The sequence below is a fragment of the Pongo pygmaeus genome, chromosome 14 (genome assembly GCF_028885625.2).
Source record: "Pongo pygmaeus isolate AG05252 chromosome 14, NHGRI_mPonPyg2-v2.0_pri, whole genome shotgun sequence".
Taxonomy (NCBI): domain Eukaryota; kingdom Metazoa; phylum Chordata; class Mammalia; order Primates; family Hominidae; genus Pongo; species Pongo pygmaeus.
Window position 1 is genome coordinate 98,985,516 of NC_072387.2, and position 19,518 is coordinate 99,005,033.

General features: G+C 33.2%; 1 long non-coding RNA gene across 1 annotated transcript; it reads left to right on the forward strand.

The window, feature by feature from the left end:
* The first annotated feature begins 8,762 nt into the window (after window positions 1-8,762).
* Window positions 8,763-19,278, forward strand: LOC129011711 (uncharacterized). The gene is made up of 3 exons (XR_008493409.2): window positions 8,763-8,831; window positions 12,330-12,486; window positions 18,699-19,278. It is a non-coding gene; the product is annotated as an uncharacterized LOC129011711 (long non-coding RNA).
* Window positions 19,279-19,518: the final 240 nt, after the last annotated feature.

Consider the following 19,518-nt stretch of genomic DNA (forward strand, 5'->3'; position numbering starts at 1 on the left):
TACACTCTTTAAGTTCTTTTAAAATGTACAGTTATTATTGATTATGGTCACTCTGTTATGCTATCAAATAGTAGGTCTTATTCATTTTTTTAACTATTTTTTGTACCCATTAACCATCCTCCACTTCCCCCACACAACTTCACTACCCTCACCAGTCTGAGGTAACCATCCTTCTACTTTCCAAGTCCATGAGTTCAACTGTCTTAATTTAGATTCCACAAATAAGTGAGATCATGCAATGTTCGTTTTTCTGTGCCTGGCTTATTTCACTTAACATAATGATTCCAGTTCTTGCCATGTTGTTTCACATGACTGGATCTCACTCTTTTTTATGACCAAATAGTACTCCACTGTGTATATGTACCACATTTTACCCATTCATCTGTTGAGGAACAATTAGGTTGCCTCCAAATCTTCGTTATTATAAACAGTGCTGCAGCAAACATAGGAGTGCAGGTATCTGTTTGAGATTCTGATTCCCTTTCTTTTGGATATATACCTAGCAGTGGGATTGCTGGATCATATGGTACCTCTATTTTTCGTTTTTTGTTTATTTTTTGTTTATTGTTTATTTTTTGTTTATTTTAGTTTTTTGAGGAGTCTCCAAAAGTGTTCTCCATAGTAGTTGTATTAACTTACATTTCCACCAACAGTGTAGTAGGATTCACTTTTCTCCACATCTTCACCAGCCTTTGTTATTACCCACCTTTTGAATATAAGCCATTTTAACTGGGGTGAGATGATATATCATTGTATTTTTGATTTGCATTTCTCTAATGATCTGTGATATTGATCACCTTTTCATATATCTGTTTGCCATTTGTATGTCTTCTTTTGAGAGATGTCTATTGAAATCTTTTGCCCATTTTTGACCAGATTATCAGATTTTTTCCTACAGAGTTGTTTGAGCTCCTTATATAATCTGGTGATAAATTCATTGTTGAATCGGTATTTTGCATATTTTCTTCCATTTTATGTGTTGTCTCTTCACTTTGTTGATTTTATCCTTTACTGTGAAGAAGTCTTTTAACTTGATGTGATCCCATTTGTCCATTTTTGCTTAGGTTGCCTGCAACTGTGGTGTATTGCTCAAGAAATCTTTGCCCAGAACAATTTTCTGGAAAATTTACCCCATGTTTTCCTCCAGTAGTTTCATAGTTTAAGGTCTTAGGTTTAAGTATTTAATGCATTTTAATTTCATTTTGTGTATGATAAGAGATAGAGATGTAGTTTCATTTTTCTGCATATGGATAACCAGTTACCCAGCACCATTTATTGAAGAGACTGTCTTTTCCCCACTGTATAGTCTTGGCACCTTTATCAAAAGCGAGTTCACTATGTGGTGTGTGGATTAGTTTCCAAGTTCTGTATTCTCTTCCATTGGTCTATGTGTCTGTTGATATGCCAGTATCATGCTATTTCGGTTATTATAGCTCTGTAGTAGAATTTGAGGTCAGGTAATGTGATTCCTCTAGTTTGGTCCTTTTTGCTTAGGATACCTTTGCCTGTTCTGGGTCTTTTGTGGTTTCATGTAAATTTTAAGATTGTTTTTTCTATTTCTGTGAAGAATGTCATTAGTATTTTGATAAGGATTGCATTGAATCTGTAGATTGCTTTGGGTAGTAGGGACATTTTAACAATATTGATTCTTTCAATCTATAAACATGGAATAACTTTTTATTTTTGTGTGTCCTCTTCAATTTATTTCATTAGTCTTTTATAGCTTTCATTATAGAGATCTTTCATTTCTTTGCTTGATTCCTAAGTATTTAATTTTATGTGTGGCTATTATAAATGGGATTACTTTCATATTTCTTTTTCACAGTGTTCATTGTTGGCATACAAAAATGCTACAGATTCTCATATGCTGATTTTGTATCTTGCAAATTTATTTTTTTAATTTTAATTTTAATTTTTATTTATTTTTATTTTTATTTTTTTGAGACAGAGTTTGGCTCTGTCGCCCAGGCTAGAGCGCAGTGGCGCGGTCTCAGCTCACTGCAAGCTCCGCCTCCTGGTTTCATGCCATTCTCCTACCTCAGCCTCCTGAGTAGCTGGGACTACAGGCGTCCGCCACCACGCCCGGCTAACTTTTTGTATTTTTAGTACAGATGGGATTTCACCGTGTTAGCCAGGATGGTCTCGATCTCCTGACCTCGTGATCCACCCTCCTCGGCCTTCCAAAGTGCTGGGATTACAAGCATGAGTCACCACACCAGGCCCCCAGCAAATTTATTTAATTGTTTATCTGTTCCAATAGTTTTCTTGTGGAGTCTTCCAAATATAAGATTACATCATCTGCAAACAAGGATAATTTGACTTAATTCCTTCCTATTTGGATGCCTTTCATATACTTCTCTTGTCTGATTGCTATAGCTAGGACTTCCAGTTCTATGTTGAACAACAGTGGGAATAGTGGGCATCCTTATCATGTTCCAGATCTTAGAGAAAAGGCTTTCAGTTTTTCCCCATTCAGTATGATACTAGCTGTGGTTATGTTGTATATGGCTTTTATTATGTTGAGGTATGGTCCTTTTATATACTGTTTTTGAATGGATTTTATCATAAACAATGTTGAATTGTATCAAATGCTTTTTTGGCAACAGTTGAAATGATCAGCCAGGCACAGTGGCTAACGCCTGTAATCCTAGCACTTTGGGAGGCCAAGGCCAGCGGATCACGAGGCCAGGAGATCGAGACCAACCTGGCTAACACGGTGAAACCCCGTCTCTACTAAAAATACAAACAATTAGCTGGGTGTGGTGGCGGGTACCTGTAGTCCCACCTACTGGGGAGGCTGAGGCAGGAGAATGGCATGAACCCGGGAGGCGGAGCTTGCAGTGAACCGAAATTACGCCACTGCACTCTAGCTTGGGTGACAGAGCGAGATTCCCCCTCAAAAAAAAAAAAAAAAATGATCATATGGTTTTTATGCTTCATTCTGTTGCTATGATGTAGCACATTTATTTTCATATGTCGAACAATCTCTGCATCCCAGTGGTAAATCCCACTTGGTCAGGATAAATAATCTTTCTAATGTATTGTTGAATTAAGTTTGCTAGTATTTTTTTATTTTGAGATGTCTTTGGTTTTGGTATCAGAGTAATACTGACCTCGTGGAATGAGTTTGGAAGTATTCCATCCTCCTCTGTTGTTTGGAATGGTTTGACTAGAATTGGTACTAGTTTTTCTTTAAATGTTTGGTAGAATTCAGCAATGAAGCCATCAAGTCCCAGGGTTTTTTTTTGTTGTTGTTGTTTTCTTTTGTTTGTTTGTTTTTTTACTGGGAGACTTTTCTTACTGATTTTCTCTTTTTTGCTTTTATTTGCTACTTGAAATCACATATGTGCTTATCTTTATTCCCAATCTCATAATTTTTTTGCCTTTAATTTTAATACTTTTTCTACCTTCTTCACACAGATTCTGAGATTGATGAATTTTAAGATTCCTTTTTTAAATGCATATATTTAAAGTTATAAGTTTCCTTTCAAGTGGAAATTTATTTGTACCCACATAAGTTTAATGTGTTATATTTTATTAATATTAATTTCAAGCTGTCTCTAATTTTTACTGTAGTTTTTTCCAGCCACTTAATATAATTTTGTTGTTTAGTTTCCAAATATTTGCGCTTTTTTCTGTTATTTTATTGTATTAATTTGTAACTTATCAAGGCACTTTTTGTATAAATTCTTTTTTATTATTAATTTATAAATTTTATTTTTAGAGAACTTTTAGGTTGACAGTAAAATTTAATGAAAAATACAGAGAGTTCCCATGAACCCCACACTAAAAAAATGCACAGCCTCTTCCACTATGGACAAACCTCAACCAGAGTAGTACACTTGTAAAAATTATGAACCTACATTGACACATCATTATCACCTGAAGTCCATAGTTTACATTAGGGTTGTACCACAGTTTAATTATTCACTCACCTATTGAAAGACATCTTGGTTGCTGAGGCAAATGTCCATGTGGAGGCTTCTGTGTGGACATAAGCTTTCAGTTCATTTGGCTAAATATTAAGGATCATGATTTCTGGATAATATGGTCAGAATATGTTTAGTTGTGAGAATATACCAGTTTGCATTTCCACAAGCAATCAATGAAAGTTTCTGTCATTCCTCATCTTCAGTAGCATTTGACGCTATCTCTGTTTCAGGTTATGGCAATTCTAATACATGCATAGTGGTATCTTATTGCTGTTTTAACTTCCAATTTCCTAATAATATATGACTTTAAGTTTTTTTATAAACTTACTTGCAATCTGTATATCTTTTTTAATGGAGTGTCTGTTGAGCTCTTTTATTTTTAATCAAGTTGTTCATTTTGTTTTATTTTTTCTGGTTTTACTGAGATATAGAACTAAAAATTTTGTGTGTGTATATATATGTATATGATGTATCATGTGATGTTTTGATGTATAAAAACATTATGAAATGATTACAGTAATCAAGCTACTTAACATATTCATCATCTCAGTAGTTATATTTTTTTGCATTGTGGGGGAGAATGAGAACATTAAGAACCTACTGCATTAGTGAGTTTCAAATTACAATACAGTATTATTAACTCTATTTCCCATGCAATACATTAGATTCTCAGAACATATTCATCCTGCTTAAATAAAACTTTTTATCCCTTGTCCAGAATCTCCCTATTTCCCCTACCCTGTAGCTCCAGCAACCGTTATTCTGAATTCAAATTTTTATAATAACATATGATCTACTGTTTTTCACTTTTAGACATAAACTTTAGAATAATATTAGATATTAGATTTTATAAATATCATTTAGTTGGGGCTTGCTGAGTGTTGTTTAAATGTATACTTATGGATTTTTCTTTTGTGTGCTCTTCTGTTGTTTACTGAGATAGTTGCATTAAGAACACCAACTACTTTTGTAGTATTTCTGTCTATTCTTCAAGCTATTTTGCAGTTTTCCCTTTAAATATCTTTAAACTGTTTCATTGAGCATACACAAAGTTAGAGTTGTTTTAGCTTCTTGATGTTTAACTTTTTAGCATTATTAGGTCGTTGTCTCTAGAGATGCTTCTTCCTTTGAAGTACACATTCTCTAGTATTAATGTAGCTATATTGCTTTCTTTTTGTTAATGTTCTCACATTACGCATGTTTTTATTCTTTGCTGTCAACCATTTTATTTCTATTTAATATGGTTTCCTGTTATGCCAGCATATGGTTTGAATTTTGTTTCTCAGCTAGTTTGACAATGTTTGCTTTTACTTGCAGAATGTAACTCACTTACATTTTATGATATGAAGGGATTTCGTATTTAAATGTACCACTTTATCATTTTATGTTTCTGTACTATTCTCTATTCTTTTAAAAATGTGTTATTTTTATGGAATACTATATATTCTATAACAAATACAGTTTTCTTTTCTTCCTCTCTGTTAACTTGTTAATTGAAACTACTTTTACTTATATTCAATGGTTATTGCACACATTGCAATATTTGTTCTTGATTAGTAAAATGAAATCAGTATATGTCTAATTATTTCCAAAAAATTCAAAGACCTCATAATTTTTGCCTACATTTATGTCGCCTCTTAGCTTTCCCACTCTTTTTCTTGCGCTTTATATTTCTGCATATATTTTAAACCTCAAAGGATATTGCTATTATTGTTCTCAGTCGTCAATGTTATCTTAGATTTATTCACATATTTGCCATCTGTATTACTTTTCATTCCTTTCTGCATTACAGTTTCTATCTGGACTAATTTTATTTCTGCTTAAATAATATACTTCACAATTTCCAAGGGCAGAGCTCTGCTGGTGAATGTTTTACTCTGTTTTTGTTTTTGCCGAAAATATATTTGTTTACCTTCATTTTTGGAGGATATTTTCTGTACAAAATATTCTTGCTTGGCAGTTATTTTCTCTCAGCACTTTCAAGCAATGTTTTTATTTTTTTATTATCTCCACTATTTCTATTTGAAAATTAGCTATCATTCTTATTATTGTCTCTTTAAGGAAAATGTGTTTTCTTCTTTTTGCTTTTAAGATTTCTTTTTTTTTGTTTTTTAGCAAAGCAACATAGATGTGTTTTTATTTTGTATTTCTCCTGCCTCTGTGTGTGTGTGTGTGTATGTGTGTGTGTGTGTGTGTGTGTGTGTGTGGTGTTTTGTTTCATATTGTTTTAGATCTCCTTAAAGTTGTGGATTCACATTAGGTTTTCATAAGTTTTAGAAAATTGTCCAGTTTTATTTTTTCAAGTATTGTTTCTGACTTAATTTTTCTCCCTTCCTTTGGGAGCTTCATTAGATCTTAGCATCATGAATTGTAGGTCTTTTAAATACTATTGGGTATTTAAAATCTATTTTGGATCCATCAGTTCAGACAGTTTATCTTGCTCTAACTTTCAGTGTATTTGCTCTTTTTAATGCTGTGACTACACTATTTTTAAACCAATCTATTAAATTCATAATATATTATTGAATTATTTAGTTCCAAACCTCCCATCTAATTGATTTTTGTTTTTCTTTGCTGAAATTCCATTTTTGTCAATATTCTTTAACATTTAAATCACTGTAATTTTAAACTTCGTCTCCAGTAACTCCAGTATCTTTATTGGTTGTGGGTATGAATTACTATCTTATGCATTTCTTTTGGTTTTTGTTCATTTGGACCTCTTTCTAACCACTATTTGTTTTTAAATTAAATTCTCTAAACTTATATATGGAAAATTATATAGTGTGTGCAGGGTATTATTTTTCTCTGCAGAAGATCTACCTATTTTCGCCACCTTGCACAGAACAAGAAATACATACCTGGTTTGTGCTTACATCTAGAGTTTAACCTTTCCAAGTCTCCTAGGGTATGTACAAAGGTCCTTTGTATGAAAGGTCCTTTCATACCCTAGGGTATGAAATCCTAGGGTATGTACAAAGGTCCTTTCTCTTGTGTTGAGGGGCTCCTAAGCTCTGTATTTGCCTCTCCTGAGTGGTGAGACTGTTGAATCTATGCTTCGCTTTGTAGTTTCTGAGCAGCTGTTTTTATGCTTTCTTTATCCGAGTCATTACCTGTACTCGAACAGTGTAAAAGTTGAATAATGTCTTACAGCAATACTGTACTCACACTGTGTGGGTCATTTCTCTATGGTTGTCTTTTCTCTTAGGATATTGCTCTCATTCTTGGTTGTTTGGAATTCATACATTTTAGTGACTACTTTCTCAGCCAAGGGAATGCTGCAAGTCCTGGATTGCTGCTCTCAGTTTGCCCCTATGTCTTGCACCTAGAATTGAATAAAGGCTCAAAAAGAAAAAGCAGCAGTAAATGCAGGGCTCACCTCAATGCATGACCCTGTCCTATAGGATCGTGGCTCTGGAGTTCTGGCAGCCTTTGTTGTTTTATAAATGCCTCAGTGATTTTTAAATATTTTATTCATCTTTTGTAGTTCTGTTCATCTGGCATCTGTCTCATGCCAGGTACACCCCGCTGAAATGGGTTTTTGTTGTCAACATCAGCTTTTCCATTTTAATTATTTATACACGTTTTGTATATGAATGTGTATGTGTGAATGTATATATACATTATTATGTATAAATTATATATAAAGTATATATATTTCTATTCATGTATCATATGTATATTATATATTCATGTATAATACATAAATTATGTGTTATACATGAGTGATAGATTATACAAAATATATGTATTATATTATGTATAATTTACATGAATTTTTAGTACATAGTTCCTATTTTAAATTATAACATAGAATAATCAAATTTTAGATGTAAATATGGACTAAGGGCTCTTTTCAATCAATTTCAAGTACACTTCTGCTCCATATATCTATTAATTTAATAAGAATCTAGGTGGTTATTGCTGTTGTTTTTGTTTAATAGCACTATACTCAAATTTATATTTATATTTAAAAAATTTTGCTTGCATTGTTAAAATAGTAACTGAATGTAAAGTACAATTATGATAATGAAGATTTTCTACTTTGACAAAATGAACTTTCAAAAATTTGACTTTGATTTAATAAATTCCATTAAAAATTCAAAACATTTATTAGAATTTATTCTTACTGATCTTCCCTCTAAATTCTCTGATAATATTGATGTAAAACTAGTCATTTGTGGAAGGTTTCTGATAATAAAGTCAATACATAATTATTGCTTCACTTTGCATGTATGTGCAAAACACTTGCAAAAATGAGCAATATTAATATGGAAGTATAATTGTGAGATTTAGATAAAACTATTTCTAACTTCATATAGAATAGATAACCATTGTATTTCTGTGACAGGGTTCACAGGAATAAAGATGCCCTTTCTATAATTGTACCTTGTGAAAGCTTCACTTTTGGGCACATTTTCTTTAAATACATTTTTTACTTTTGAAGTAAATGATGGCATTTCTTAATTAGTCTAGTGTTATTTGGTTTTCATCTTGTCAGGATTATTAGTACAACCCCTAACATGAATAAATTTCTCAAAGATTCTGTTTCTAGTTACAAATTCATGAAAAATGTCCAAAGTAAATTAAAGTCGGTAGTTAAATGTTACGTTAAATTTTATTATTTCTTTTAGTTAAACTCTTCGGGCTTTTTGCTGATAAATGTGATTATTGCCTAAAAAGATACAAAGAAATAATAAATTATATAAAGAGATTCAGATTTACATTATGCAATAAAATACTAATCCACTCTTTTAAACCTTTGCATATACTTTATGTACTCCACATAATGCTGTTCCACTAAGATTTCCTGCACAAATTTGCTTTCCCCAGCCTATAATCTTCCTGCGTTTTCAACGACCTCACTGACTGGAAACTGGGCACCTCGTTCCTTCTCACAAGGTAAGGAACAGTCTTATCAAAGTAATTATAAACTTTGTTTCTGAAAAATTGAATATATGTATTAGTTGTGGGAATGAATTGCTATCTTACTCATTTCTTCTGGGTTTTTTCATTTTGATCCTCTTTCTTGCCATGCCTTGTTTTTTATAAAATTAAAACCAGATTCCTGACAGAGAAAGCAGCATCCTACTTCGATGACCCCTGGCAACAACCCGGAGTAGCTAGCTTTCCCTGCAGACTCATGTTTTATCAGTAAGCACCCTGCAGTCTACACATGCAAAGGAGATGTTAGCTATGATAGCTTCTGGGGAAGAAGTTAGCTTCTTGGGGAGGTCAATAAAAGAAAGACAGGTTTGATCTCCTTTGCTTCAGATTTAGTGGTGCATTATTGTGGTAAATCTTTTCATTTCACATGCATCCACTAATACATGACACTTCAACAGAGACTCAAAGTCCAATTGGGAGGTATAGCAAATCCTCCAGCTTGTGTTAATGAAAATAGAAATAAAACATTTTTAAAATAAAAACATTTAATATATATTAAACTGGAGGTAAAAGGGACTTTGAGTATAAGCCAGGATCCTCCCAGGCAGGTCGTGATGTGTGACTTGTTCATGATACATAGGTAAAATGTGATTATTTGAGAAATATTAAACACCATTGTTCCAGATTGAGGTGAAAACATAGACTATCTAGTTATCAGCATTAGCATATAATATAAACAATAGGCATTTTAAACAATGGATTATTTCAAAATATCAATTTGGAAGCTATATGGAATCCTCCACATTGCTTGTTGAAAATATTAGTAAAAGCCTTATAGGGAAATATATTTACATCAACCAATGTATCAAAATCAATGTGATACTTTTATTTCAAAAGATATTATAAATAATATATGTGTGTTCACTCTACCCTATAGCAAAAAAACTGCTAGCAATGTAAAAAGGGATACTTTGCAAAGAGTTTACTGAGTGAAATAGATACACAGGAACAAGCAAAGTGTAGTGAAACCACAATAAATAGTGCAATGCCTTCTGGTTGGTAAAAATAGGTGTCTTTACAGTGCAGGCCAAAAGGGGCCAAGGGTTGAAGAAGATGGGAGAATCCAGAAAAAGAGCCGCATGGGGAGGCAGCCAGCCAGGAGCTGTTTATTTTGGTCCAGGGACACATCTAGGACATGAAAAAAATGATGACTAACATTTACTTTGACCTCACTCTATTCCGTCCTACTGATCTCCCTCTGGGGATGCCTATTGGCAGCTATTACCTGGAAGACAGAGAGCAACAATCCAGCCAGCATCCTGGGGACAAGGAGAGGGATGAACAAGGATAAGGAATAGCTCTGAAGAGAAAAACAGAAGATAACCAGCACCATGTTGTTTCTTTCTTTTACATCATGAAAATATATAATTGAATTTACTTTGATTTCTGTCTCTGCTGCCAGAAAAATCTAATTTAAATTATATTTTTATTTTATTAATTTATATCAAGTACTGTTTTTGAAAAGCATTCTCAATTCATTTGAAGAATTAGGATAGAAATATTGATCTAAGAAAATGAATAATTGAAAATTAATATTTTAATTTTTTAACATTATCTTGTACACATTTTTCTTAATCCTTGTAGTATGTACAGTGACTAAGAAAACAAAGAGCATTTCTTGACATTCAGAAGGTGACCCAGCACTCACTGTAGGCCATGTTGTTCTCTTATGTAGCAATTCCACAGAATTTCAACCTCAGACCAATCCTAAATCCATGATAAAATGAGACAAAGCAAGGCTACTTCATGAGTTTGTCTAAGCAGAACAAAATCTAGTTGCTTCTCAGCCCACAAAATAACAGTATTTCCATTCTTTTGCTAAACTAGTGACAGCTACTTCTTTTTTAACCAATCATAAAATTGCTCCTGCTTTCCTTTCACGTCAACCAGCGTCTTAAAATCAATGTGAAATTCTTATTTTGAAATACATAAAATATATTCAAACTAGCAGAGAACCCTGCTTCCTTGGACCTTCTGCTAAATCACCCAAACTAAGTCCAAATCCTATAAAAGATTATTTATTTTTTAACCTCCTTATCGTGACACCCAACAATTCCCTATAGTAAGCAGTCATACTCACTTCAAAGAGTAATACATCCATTTTTTTTAACTACAGCTGTGTTCTTGGTGGCCTTTGGCTAAAGGGCATTAATAATATCTACTCCTGTAGAGAAACTCCTCTGCACCGTAAGCATTACTTGTATTCCAGCCTGCCTTTCTTAAAATGATACAAGATGATATGAGAAAGCTGTCCATATAGCTTTTATAAGATCTGTTATATCTTGAGCTGCTAAAATTGGGACTTTTTAAGTAAATAAATTATAATCATGTAGCAAATATTTCAAAAGACAATTGCTAAAACCTTTTTAATAGCTACAATTGTAGGTTAATTATCAAAATCCCCTGATGGTATTCATTGCTTGCAGGTATGGTTCACTTCAGTGGAAAATGGTGTTAATTGTAGAAGAAGAAGATGACAAGCAATTAGATGTCTTCCTGAAGGAATTTTAAAAGCCTAATCTTTATATTAAAATAGATTAAAGAAAAAAATATTTGGGGAGATAATGAGAATTGCTTTTCAAATGGTTAATCCAGTGCATTGCCAAAAATGGCTTTTAGAATTCATATGTTAAAACACATATGAGTTGGAAAAAATATATTTTTTTAATTCTCTGTAAGTCTGAAACATTTTCAGATCTCTGTTTTATGATTGATACATTAAGAGACTTCATAAGTTTTATTGTAAAAATTAAAATGTTATTTTATTAGGGAATTTTTGCAAGGTTCTCTATATTTTGAACTAATTAAAGTGTTTTCACAAACAGATACAGACAATATGTTCCAAAGCTTGTACCTGTGATGTAGACCCATTCATTATTTATTGTATGCGACTGAAGCAAATTATTTAATCTTTGAAAATCTCAGTTTCTTTATCCTACAATAAGGATTAGATTTGTTAATTCACAGATAATTCATATATCAAGGAGGTGGTGCTGATGCTATTGTTATTAGGTCTGATGCTCTGGGTTTTATTAACGATAGGGGTAGCCCCCAAATCAGCATTTTTACAATTGTTTTCTTTTCTGGGCACTTTTTAAAAATAGGGACTCAGAATAATGTGCTTCAATTCTTCCCTAAAAATTTTTTCCCTCTAAAAATTTATGGTAAGGTTTAGAACCTGCCAGAAAACAGAGATATAGAAACTATTTATTACCTAAAAATATGAAATAAAATTTACTAGGAGAAGCCACAGAACTGGAATTCTCAGAGTTTAGGTCACTCCTTTCACACTTAATTCAGTCAGCCCTTTAATAACCCCATTCTTTGTCTGAAGATCAATTCATTTTGTGGTTTTTTTTTCCCCTCAGAGATTCCATCATTGTGGAGCTAATTATATCTGTGTTGATGCTAATCATTAATTAGCTTATTTCTATATATTTTTTCTTATTATAGTGTCATAATACACCATGAGGTGGTTGGGTCCCGTTTCCAGAACAACCAGAGTGATGTCTGAGCAATGCTCTCTGAACAAGGCCTTCGTGTCTGCTCCCCAAGGGGGCTGCTACGTTCTTAGCTTCCCTCAATGTAATTCTTTTATGATAAAAAGAAGGTAATGTATCAACATGACAAAAAAAGGTAACATGATTAACCTGTCCTGTCATTTCTCTCTCCTTTAACACTGTTGTGCTGACATGTCAATTTTCCTGCATTTAATAACACAATTTCATTTTTGGCTCTCCTCACTAAAGTTGGTGCTTTCCTTTTAATATATACAACAGATTTCAGGTTTGAGCAATTCCTATCACTTACTAATCATATATTTGATACAAAAATCATAAGTTTTTCAGTTCTTATTTTGGATCAGCCACTTTTCCATTCTATTTCATTTAAGGCTTATACAAACATTTTATATTAGACTTTATTGTCTCCATTTTATAGATGAGGGAACAAAGGTCAAGTAAATCAAATAATGTGCCCAAAATTATACAATATTTAAGAAGCTCATAAGAGTTTGAAATTAGGTGTGTCTGTGGCTAAATTAAATGTATCATCTATTTATTATCCTATACTTCCTCACTGAGAACATTTAAAAATATGCTGCATTATATTAAGGGACCTGAAATAAACACAATGTAACTTGATCTGCTAACACACACACACATATATGCACACACACACATATATGCACACACAATATGTATCTGTATATACCTATAAATTAGTATATATGTAATCAATCATATACCTACATAAATTTTAGTCGGCAACTATGTAACAGAAGCTCTGGAATTAGATTCTGAACAGCTCTCCATGGCCAAAAGTAGACTATTCCTATTTTATTTTTATTTTTGTATTGTGAAAGTTATAAACTTTGCCTCTGACCTTTGTCTCCCAGTATTTGTAAGAAAGGGCACAGATTTGTGAAATAATTGATTTTTAATGTTTAAATGTGAACTTTATTTTTATAAAATAATTATCCTCCCTGAGAAGTCAAGAATATTAAGTTGAAATTGTATTTTCATCCTCAATATCATTCATTATTAACCAAGTATTACTAAAAATGACAAAATAGTTTAGATGGGCTTAGTCTAAATTTAGTCACTTGATTTTTCTTGAAGCACAACACAATCAGCAGAAAAATAAAATGTTGATAGTTTTCTACTCCCTTCAAAAATAAAGACAAAATATAACAATTTTGGTGACAATTATTTTTCATGTAAATAAAATCTCAAATTTTTGTGACAGTGAACAAAGTGCTTATTTGATTTTAATTCTTATAATAATACTATGAGGCAGGTACTAGTATATTAAGTTTGTAAAATAGATCGAGAATTCAGTGCAGAATCTGAAGATAGATTTCATATATCTTTTTCTTGACCACAAAGCTAAAAACGTTTTCACTAAGATTGAAATAAGTTTGTCTCATTTCAGTAAGAGTGAACCATTGTACTACACAATTCGATAGATAATTAAACCTACTGCTTATTATATTTTTTAATGAAAAACTATATTCTATTCTAAATATTTAATGTGTGCCTGTTTCCCAAAATAAGCTGTGGCCTTGCTGTCATCTAAAAAAGTATCATTGAGACTTGTTAGTAACATGACAATTATGGTCACACATGTTTTTTGGGAAATAAACATTTAGTTTGTATAAATTAACTGTGAGTTAAGAAAATATGATAGGATAAAGAGAGGAGAGAAAATAAAAAATACTTTAAGTAGAAAAATGAATGGGCCACCATTGATGCCTTTTCTAGCCTCTAAATTACACCTTTCCAAAGCTAATTTACCATTGGTATTGAACACATGGATTTGTGCCTAAAAAATGTATGATTCTTAATTAAGGGCAGAAAATTCCTCCTCCTCTTTGCAAGTGCAAATATAATTCATGTTTCCAGTAACAAAAGAATACTTTGCATTCTTGTAAAAGAAGAGGTAATAAATATGAAATGAATTGAGAGAGTTCAATGCATATTCCCCTGTGGAATTGTGCAAAAGCCACTTCACTATATGAGCAAATGAACAACAACATTATTTTATAGTTCTCTATGCTCAATAGTTGAATGTCAATTTTAAACTTAGAGGCTAGTAAGATGATATTAATTTAAAGTTTTCCAGTTCCTCTTCATTTCTTTCTATTGAGCAGTGTTTGACTTTTTTTTCTCTTTTGAACTCTTCTATAAAATTGAATATCCATTTTGTATTAGCATAACCTTTAAACTTCATAAGTTGATAAAGCACAAAGCTTGGTTTTCTGCTGACTTCAGATATAACTATATCTCATGAGAAAGTTTTCTCACTCAGGATTCTCTGGGGTTTCACCACCTTTGAGAATATGTGCTTCAGTAACTACCAATTACAAGTTTGTCATTTAGGAAAAGTCAATTAGCAATAAAGCATGAATTACAGAATGATATAAAATTGTGAACTCTTCAATAATATCTTAAACCATAACATTGTATGTTGGTTAATATTTTATGCTCTTTCATCTTTAATTAGTGTGTCTCTACCATATTTAAAAATCTAAATATTTAAGTCTCAAGTATCCTCAGTTCAAATTAAAAATCAGTGTTTTATTAAAACGTTTGGTCCTTAAGCATAATTTATTTGTTATCTTCATAAACATCTTATAGGAAGCTATGCAACTTTTCTTATTGATGACACCTTTTAAATTTTTCTCACATTTACTCTTTTGTTTCTATTTATTTTGTCATTACCAACATTATGACATTTTTAATAATCTCAAAATTCATCTATTGCAAGGCATCTTGATTCCTTACAGGATGATATTAGATATTTTAGTCCAAGTAATTTCATCATTCTAAATTCCCACTATCATTTAGAATATAGTAAAAATATAAAGGCTTTGAAATTAAGAAAACTATAAGTAATTCTTAGATACTTTGGTATTTGACATTAGAATGAAATTCTTTTATTGTTCAGAGACAAGAAAAAGTTTACTGAGTCTTTAAATATTTGTTTAACTTGGACTGTGTGTAAAATGTTGGTCCTCAAGTAATTCACAATTCAATGAAAAGGACAAACATAGAAAGCGGTAATTATAAAATAATCCAGTACAAGGGACAGCAAATAATTTCTGTGAAAGACCAGAGAGCATATATTTTCAGCCTTGCAGGACACACTCTTCTCTGCAACAACTGCAAAGCTCTACTATTTAGCATGAAAGCTGCTACAGACGATGTAAACGGGAGCCTGGGTATATTCCAACAAAACTTTGAGGACGATTGAATTTGAATTTCATGCAATTTTCACGAGTCAGATAATATTATTCTCTATTTGATTTTTTCAGCCATTTAAAAATATGTAAAACACTCAAAATTTGGGGCTCTACAAAAACAGGCAATTGGCTGAATTTGGCCAATAAACCTACATTATTTTCCTATAGCTGCTCTAGTAAGTTACCATAAACTTACTTAGTGGCTTAAAATAACAGAAATTTATTATCTCACAGTATTAGAGGTCAAAACTTTGAAATCAGTTTCCCTGGGTGGAAATCAAGGTGTTTTCAGCGTTCTACTCCCCCGAGAGGCTTAAAGGAAAAATCTATTCCTTACTCCTTCCACCATCTGGTAGCTTCTGACATTCACTCCCATCTCTCGACTCTTTCCTGTGCTGAGTGGGTCCCTCCTGTAATTTTGCTGATCCTTCTGCCAGTATGTTTTTCCTTGCACTAAGAATCTTCTGCTGGTGATTAATGCTGGTTTGTTTTATACACACACACGCGTGCACACACACACACACAAACGGAAGTTTCCTTTCTGGATTTGATAAATGAGATTATTTATTTATAGTAAAGAGGCAATTAATTAGAAGGAATAAGATCTAGAATTTGATAGCACAGCAGGGTGACTATAGTCAACAATAATTTAATGTATAGTTTAAAATAACTGAGTATATAATTGGAATATTTGAAACAGAAAGAAATGATAAATGATAAATGCTTGCAGTGATGGTTACCCCATTTACCCTGATGTGATTATTACAAATTGTATGCTTGTATCAAAATATATCATGTACCCCATGAATATATATATACCTAGTATGTACCCATAAAATATTTTTTAATTTTTTTTAAAAAAGAGGCAGTAAATTATTTTAAGCAATGGTGATAGCATGAGTATAAACACAGAAATAAAATTAAATAAGTAAATAAATGATTTTAAAAATTAAAATACATTTTGGCTATGGAAGAATTTCAGCCCTTTTGGAAAATAATGTAAATAGAAAAGACCAGTGAGTTATAAGGCAGAAAAAGTAAAAATGTCCAAACCATAATGATAAGCCAAGATTTCATCCAACTGCAGTGATTTGGTAGGGTGAGAAGATATATATCAGGTTCTGTGTTTTGAATTTGTCACTGTTTACAGTATAGATATATTTGTAGATAACTCTGAGTACATTTATTATTTCTTTTCAGGAGGCCAGGAATTAAAGAATGAAGACTGGATTTAGGTGATATTAGAAGTGCTCAAAAGGAAAGGTTGAATTCAGTATAGAATTACAATATTTAGGAAGCCAAGTGGACAGCATTTGAACTATTGTTAGTGGGTAGTAAACATTTGGGGCAAGTCAAATATATCTCTTGGTATATTAACTAGGGTGAAAATATATGATGCTGCAAAAAAATGCGGTAAAGAGTTTAGGCGACTGTCAGGAGCCCAGCTGAAGTGGGAGAGAGCTGAGCTGGCAAATATCAGCATAGCCTATAAAAGCAACAAGCCAAACATAAAAGAATTAAGCCTTTAATCATTTTCTGTAGTGGAAGAAGCTAAAACTGGAGAAAGCACTGATAAAAACCTGTTTTATTTTACCTCATAGCGTTGTGCCTCAGTGAAGGGTCAGCATGGGTATGGAGGTCCCCTCAGTTGAGGGAACTTGAAAGAAAGGCTCCTGCAGTTGTGTGGACCCTGGAATGATGATGCAGGAGAGAGTGAGGAGTGGAAAAGTACTAGAAAAGTGTGGAAATTTTCTTCATGTTTTCTCTGTCTTTCCTCCAGTAAGGAGGCCTTAGTGGAGGTGCTTGAAGAAAGCCTCCACCTAAAATCTCAGATAAAGACACCTAGGAATGAAGGTGCCTGGGCTTGGAATGCGAATGGCAGAAGAACATGATGGACCAGAGCAGCTTGGCCTGAGTCCTTTTCTGCCATTCCCTGTGGACACTGCCATCCTCTGGCTGGGCACCAAGCCTGCTGTGGGAAGGGTAGCTTCCACTTCGAGGCCTGCCAGATAAAGTCTTTGTAATCATCTATGGTCACACCTGGAAAATAGCAAGTAGGTTTTTAACCAGGAGTTGGACTCCTCAGACCAATACTGTTTAAAAAAATGATAATTTAAGTTTCATACATGTTTCTTTTGGGTAGCCTGTGAGAAAGGAAATTATAAATGTTTAAAATAAAGTGAGCATAACTTTGGGAAGAATCAAGATTGAGTCTGAAGAATTATCGGCCTTGGTTGTTAATTGATACAAGAAAGAAAGAGAGTAATCACTCAAAAGAATAAGTAGCATGAAAAGAACAACATCAAATCTTTGAAGTTCAAAACTATTCAGAAAATATTTGGAAGGAGAGAGAGCATTCAGAAGATAGAGAAGATGAAATGAAGATGTTTGGGTTTAGACACAGGAGTACCTTGTCACAATAGAACATGAGTAGGTAATTTTGAAGAAAAATCTACAGGAATAAACAGAGAGAAAGAACAGGCAGCTATATTCATAAGCAAATAAAGTAAAAATGATAAAGTACTACAACATTATCGAATACTACAAACTCTTCTATGAGTCTGTACAAATTGAAAAAAATGATAAGGTTCTATCCAAAGTAGTAAATAGATCATCTCTGCATTGTAAGACCCAGCATTCCGTGTGCTGCCTTTGACCTCTGAAACTCTGAGAGCTCCGAATTCTTAGTGCTACAACCTTTTCTCTTATCAAACATGTCCTCCTACTCACCAGCAAAGGCTCCCCATCCGGCTAGGTCCATTTTCAGCTGAATCACCTGCTCCCAGCTTGGTCCTCAACCTTCCCGCCTGCACAAGATCCTATTCAAACCAGTCAGTCACAACCCCCATGAGAACCAGGTTGCACCCCACCCCCTATTAATACAAAGCCTGCCTCTCACATCCCTCGTGTTTCACTCTTTTCCTGAGTGTAGCCTTGCACTGCATGTGGCATTCTCCTTTCTTGGGCTGTGAGTAAACATGACTAATAATCTGCTGCTAACTGCATCTGTTCATTGTCAAGTGTCCTGTGTTCAACCGCCTTGTACTATTTATAAAGAGGGATTCCTTCTTCACCGACAGGGTGAACAGAAAATGTTCAGAGCAATCATCCTCTGAAAATTCATATAAATGACAGCAGAAATGTAAGAAGGAGATTGGATTTCAATCCTCTTAGAAACAATTGATTTGGAAGTGGTCTGTGGTCTAAAGAGTTTGACAAAATTTTAGGAGCAAGCAAAGATGATACAAATATATAAAGGGACAGAACAGAAGGGAGATAGCCACATTTCAGAAAACATGGAGAAATTATACAAGTGATTCTTCCCGAGAAATTCTTCAGAAATGTCCAAAGAAAAAATTATGTACTTACAAATCTAACTGTGCGACAACTGCAAAATCCTCCTTTATCTTCCTCTCCCTGACATGCATGCAAACACACACACACACACACACACACACACACACACACACACCCTGAGATTTGCATCATTTGTCTTTAGGCTAAAATAAGGGAAAACATTTCAAAATGATTTACCGATTTTTTTAAATGACGGGCACAGTAACCACAATTAAGTCTTCCGTATTTGGCATTGGAATGAAGGTAACGAGATCAAACCCTTCTATTTACTTCTCCTTACTCATCCAAAGATGCAGTCAACCATCAACAAACACTTCCCTAGTGTGGTGGGGGAAAAAGAACCTAGATTTAATAGAACATATAAAGAAAAAATGAGATGCAAGTGACATGGTGAAATTTCTAGAAGGATATGAAATGAGGAAAAGAGGTGCATATTTGAATTTTAAAAGCTGAGGTGAAATAACATGATATGGTAACAGGATCCATGGGGAGATCCAGCATGTGGTGACAGACCTGGAGAGCAACTGGGCTGAGTGAACTAGA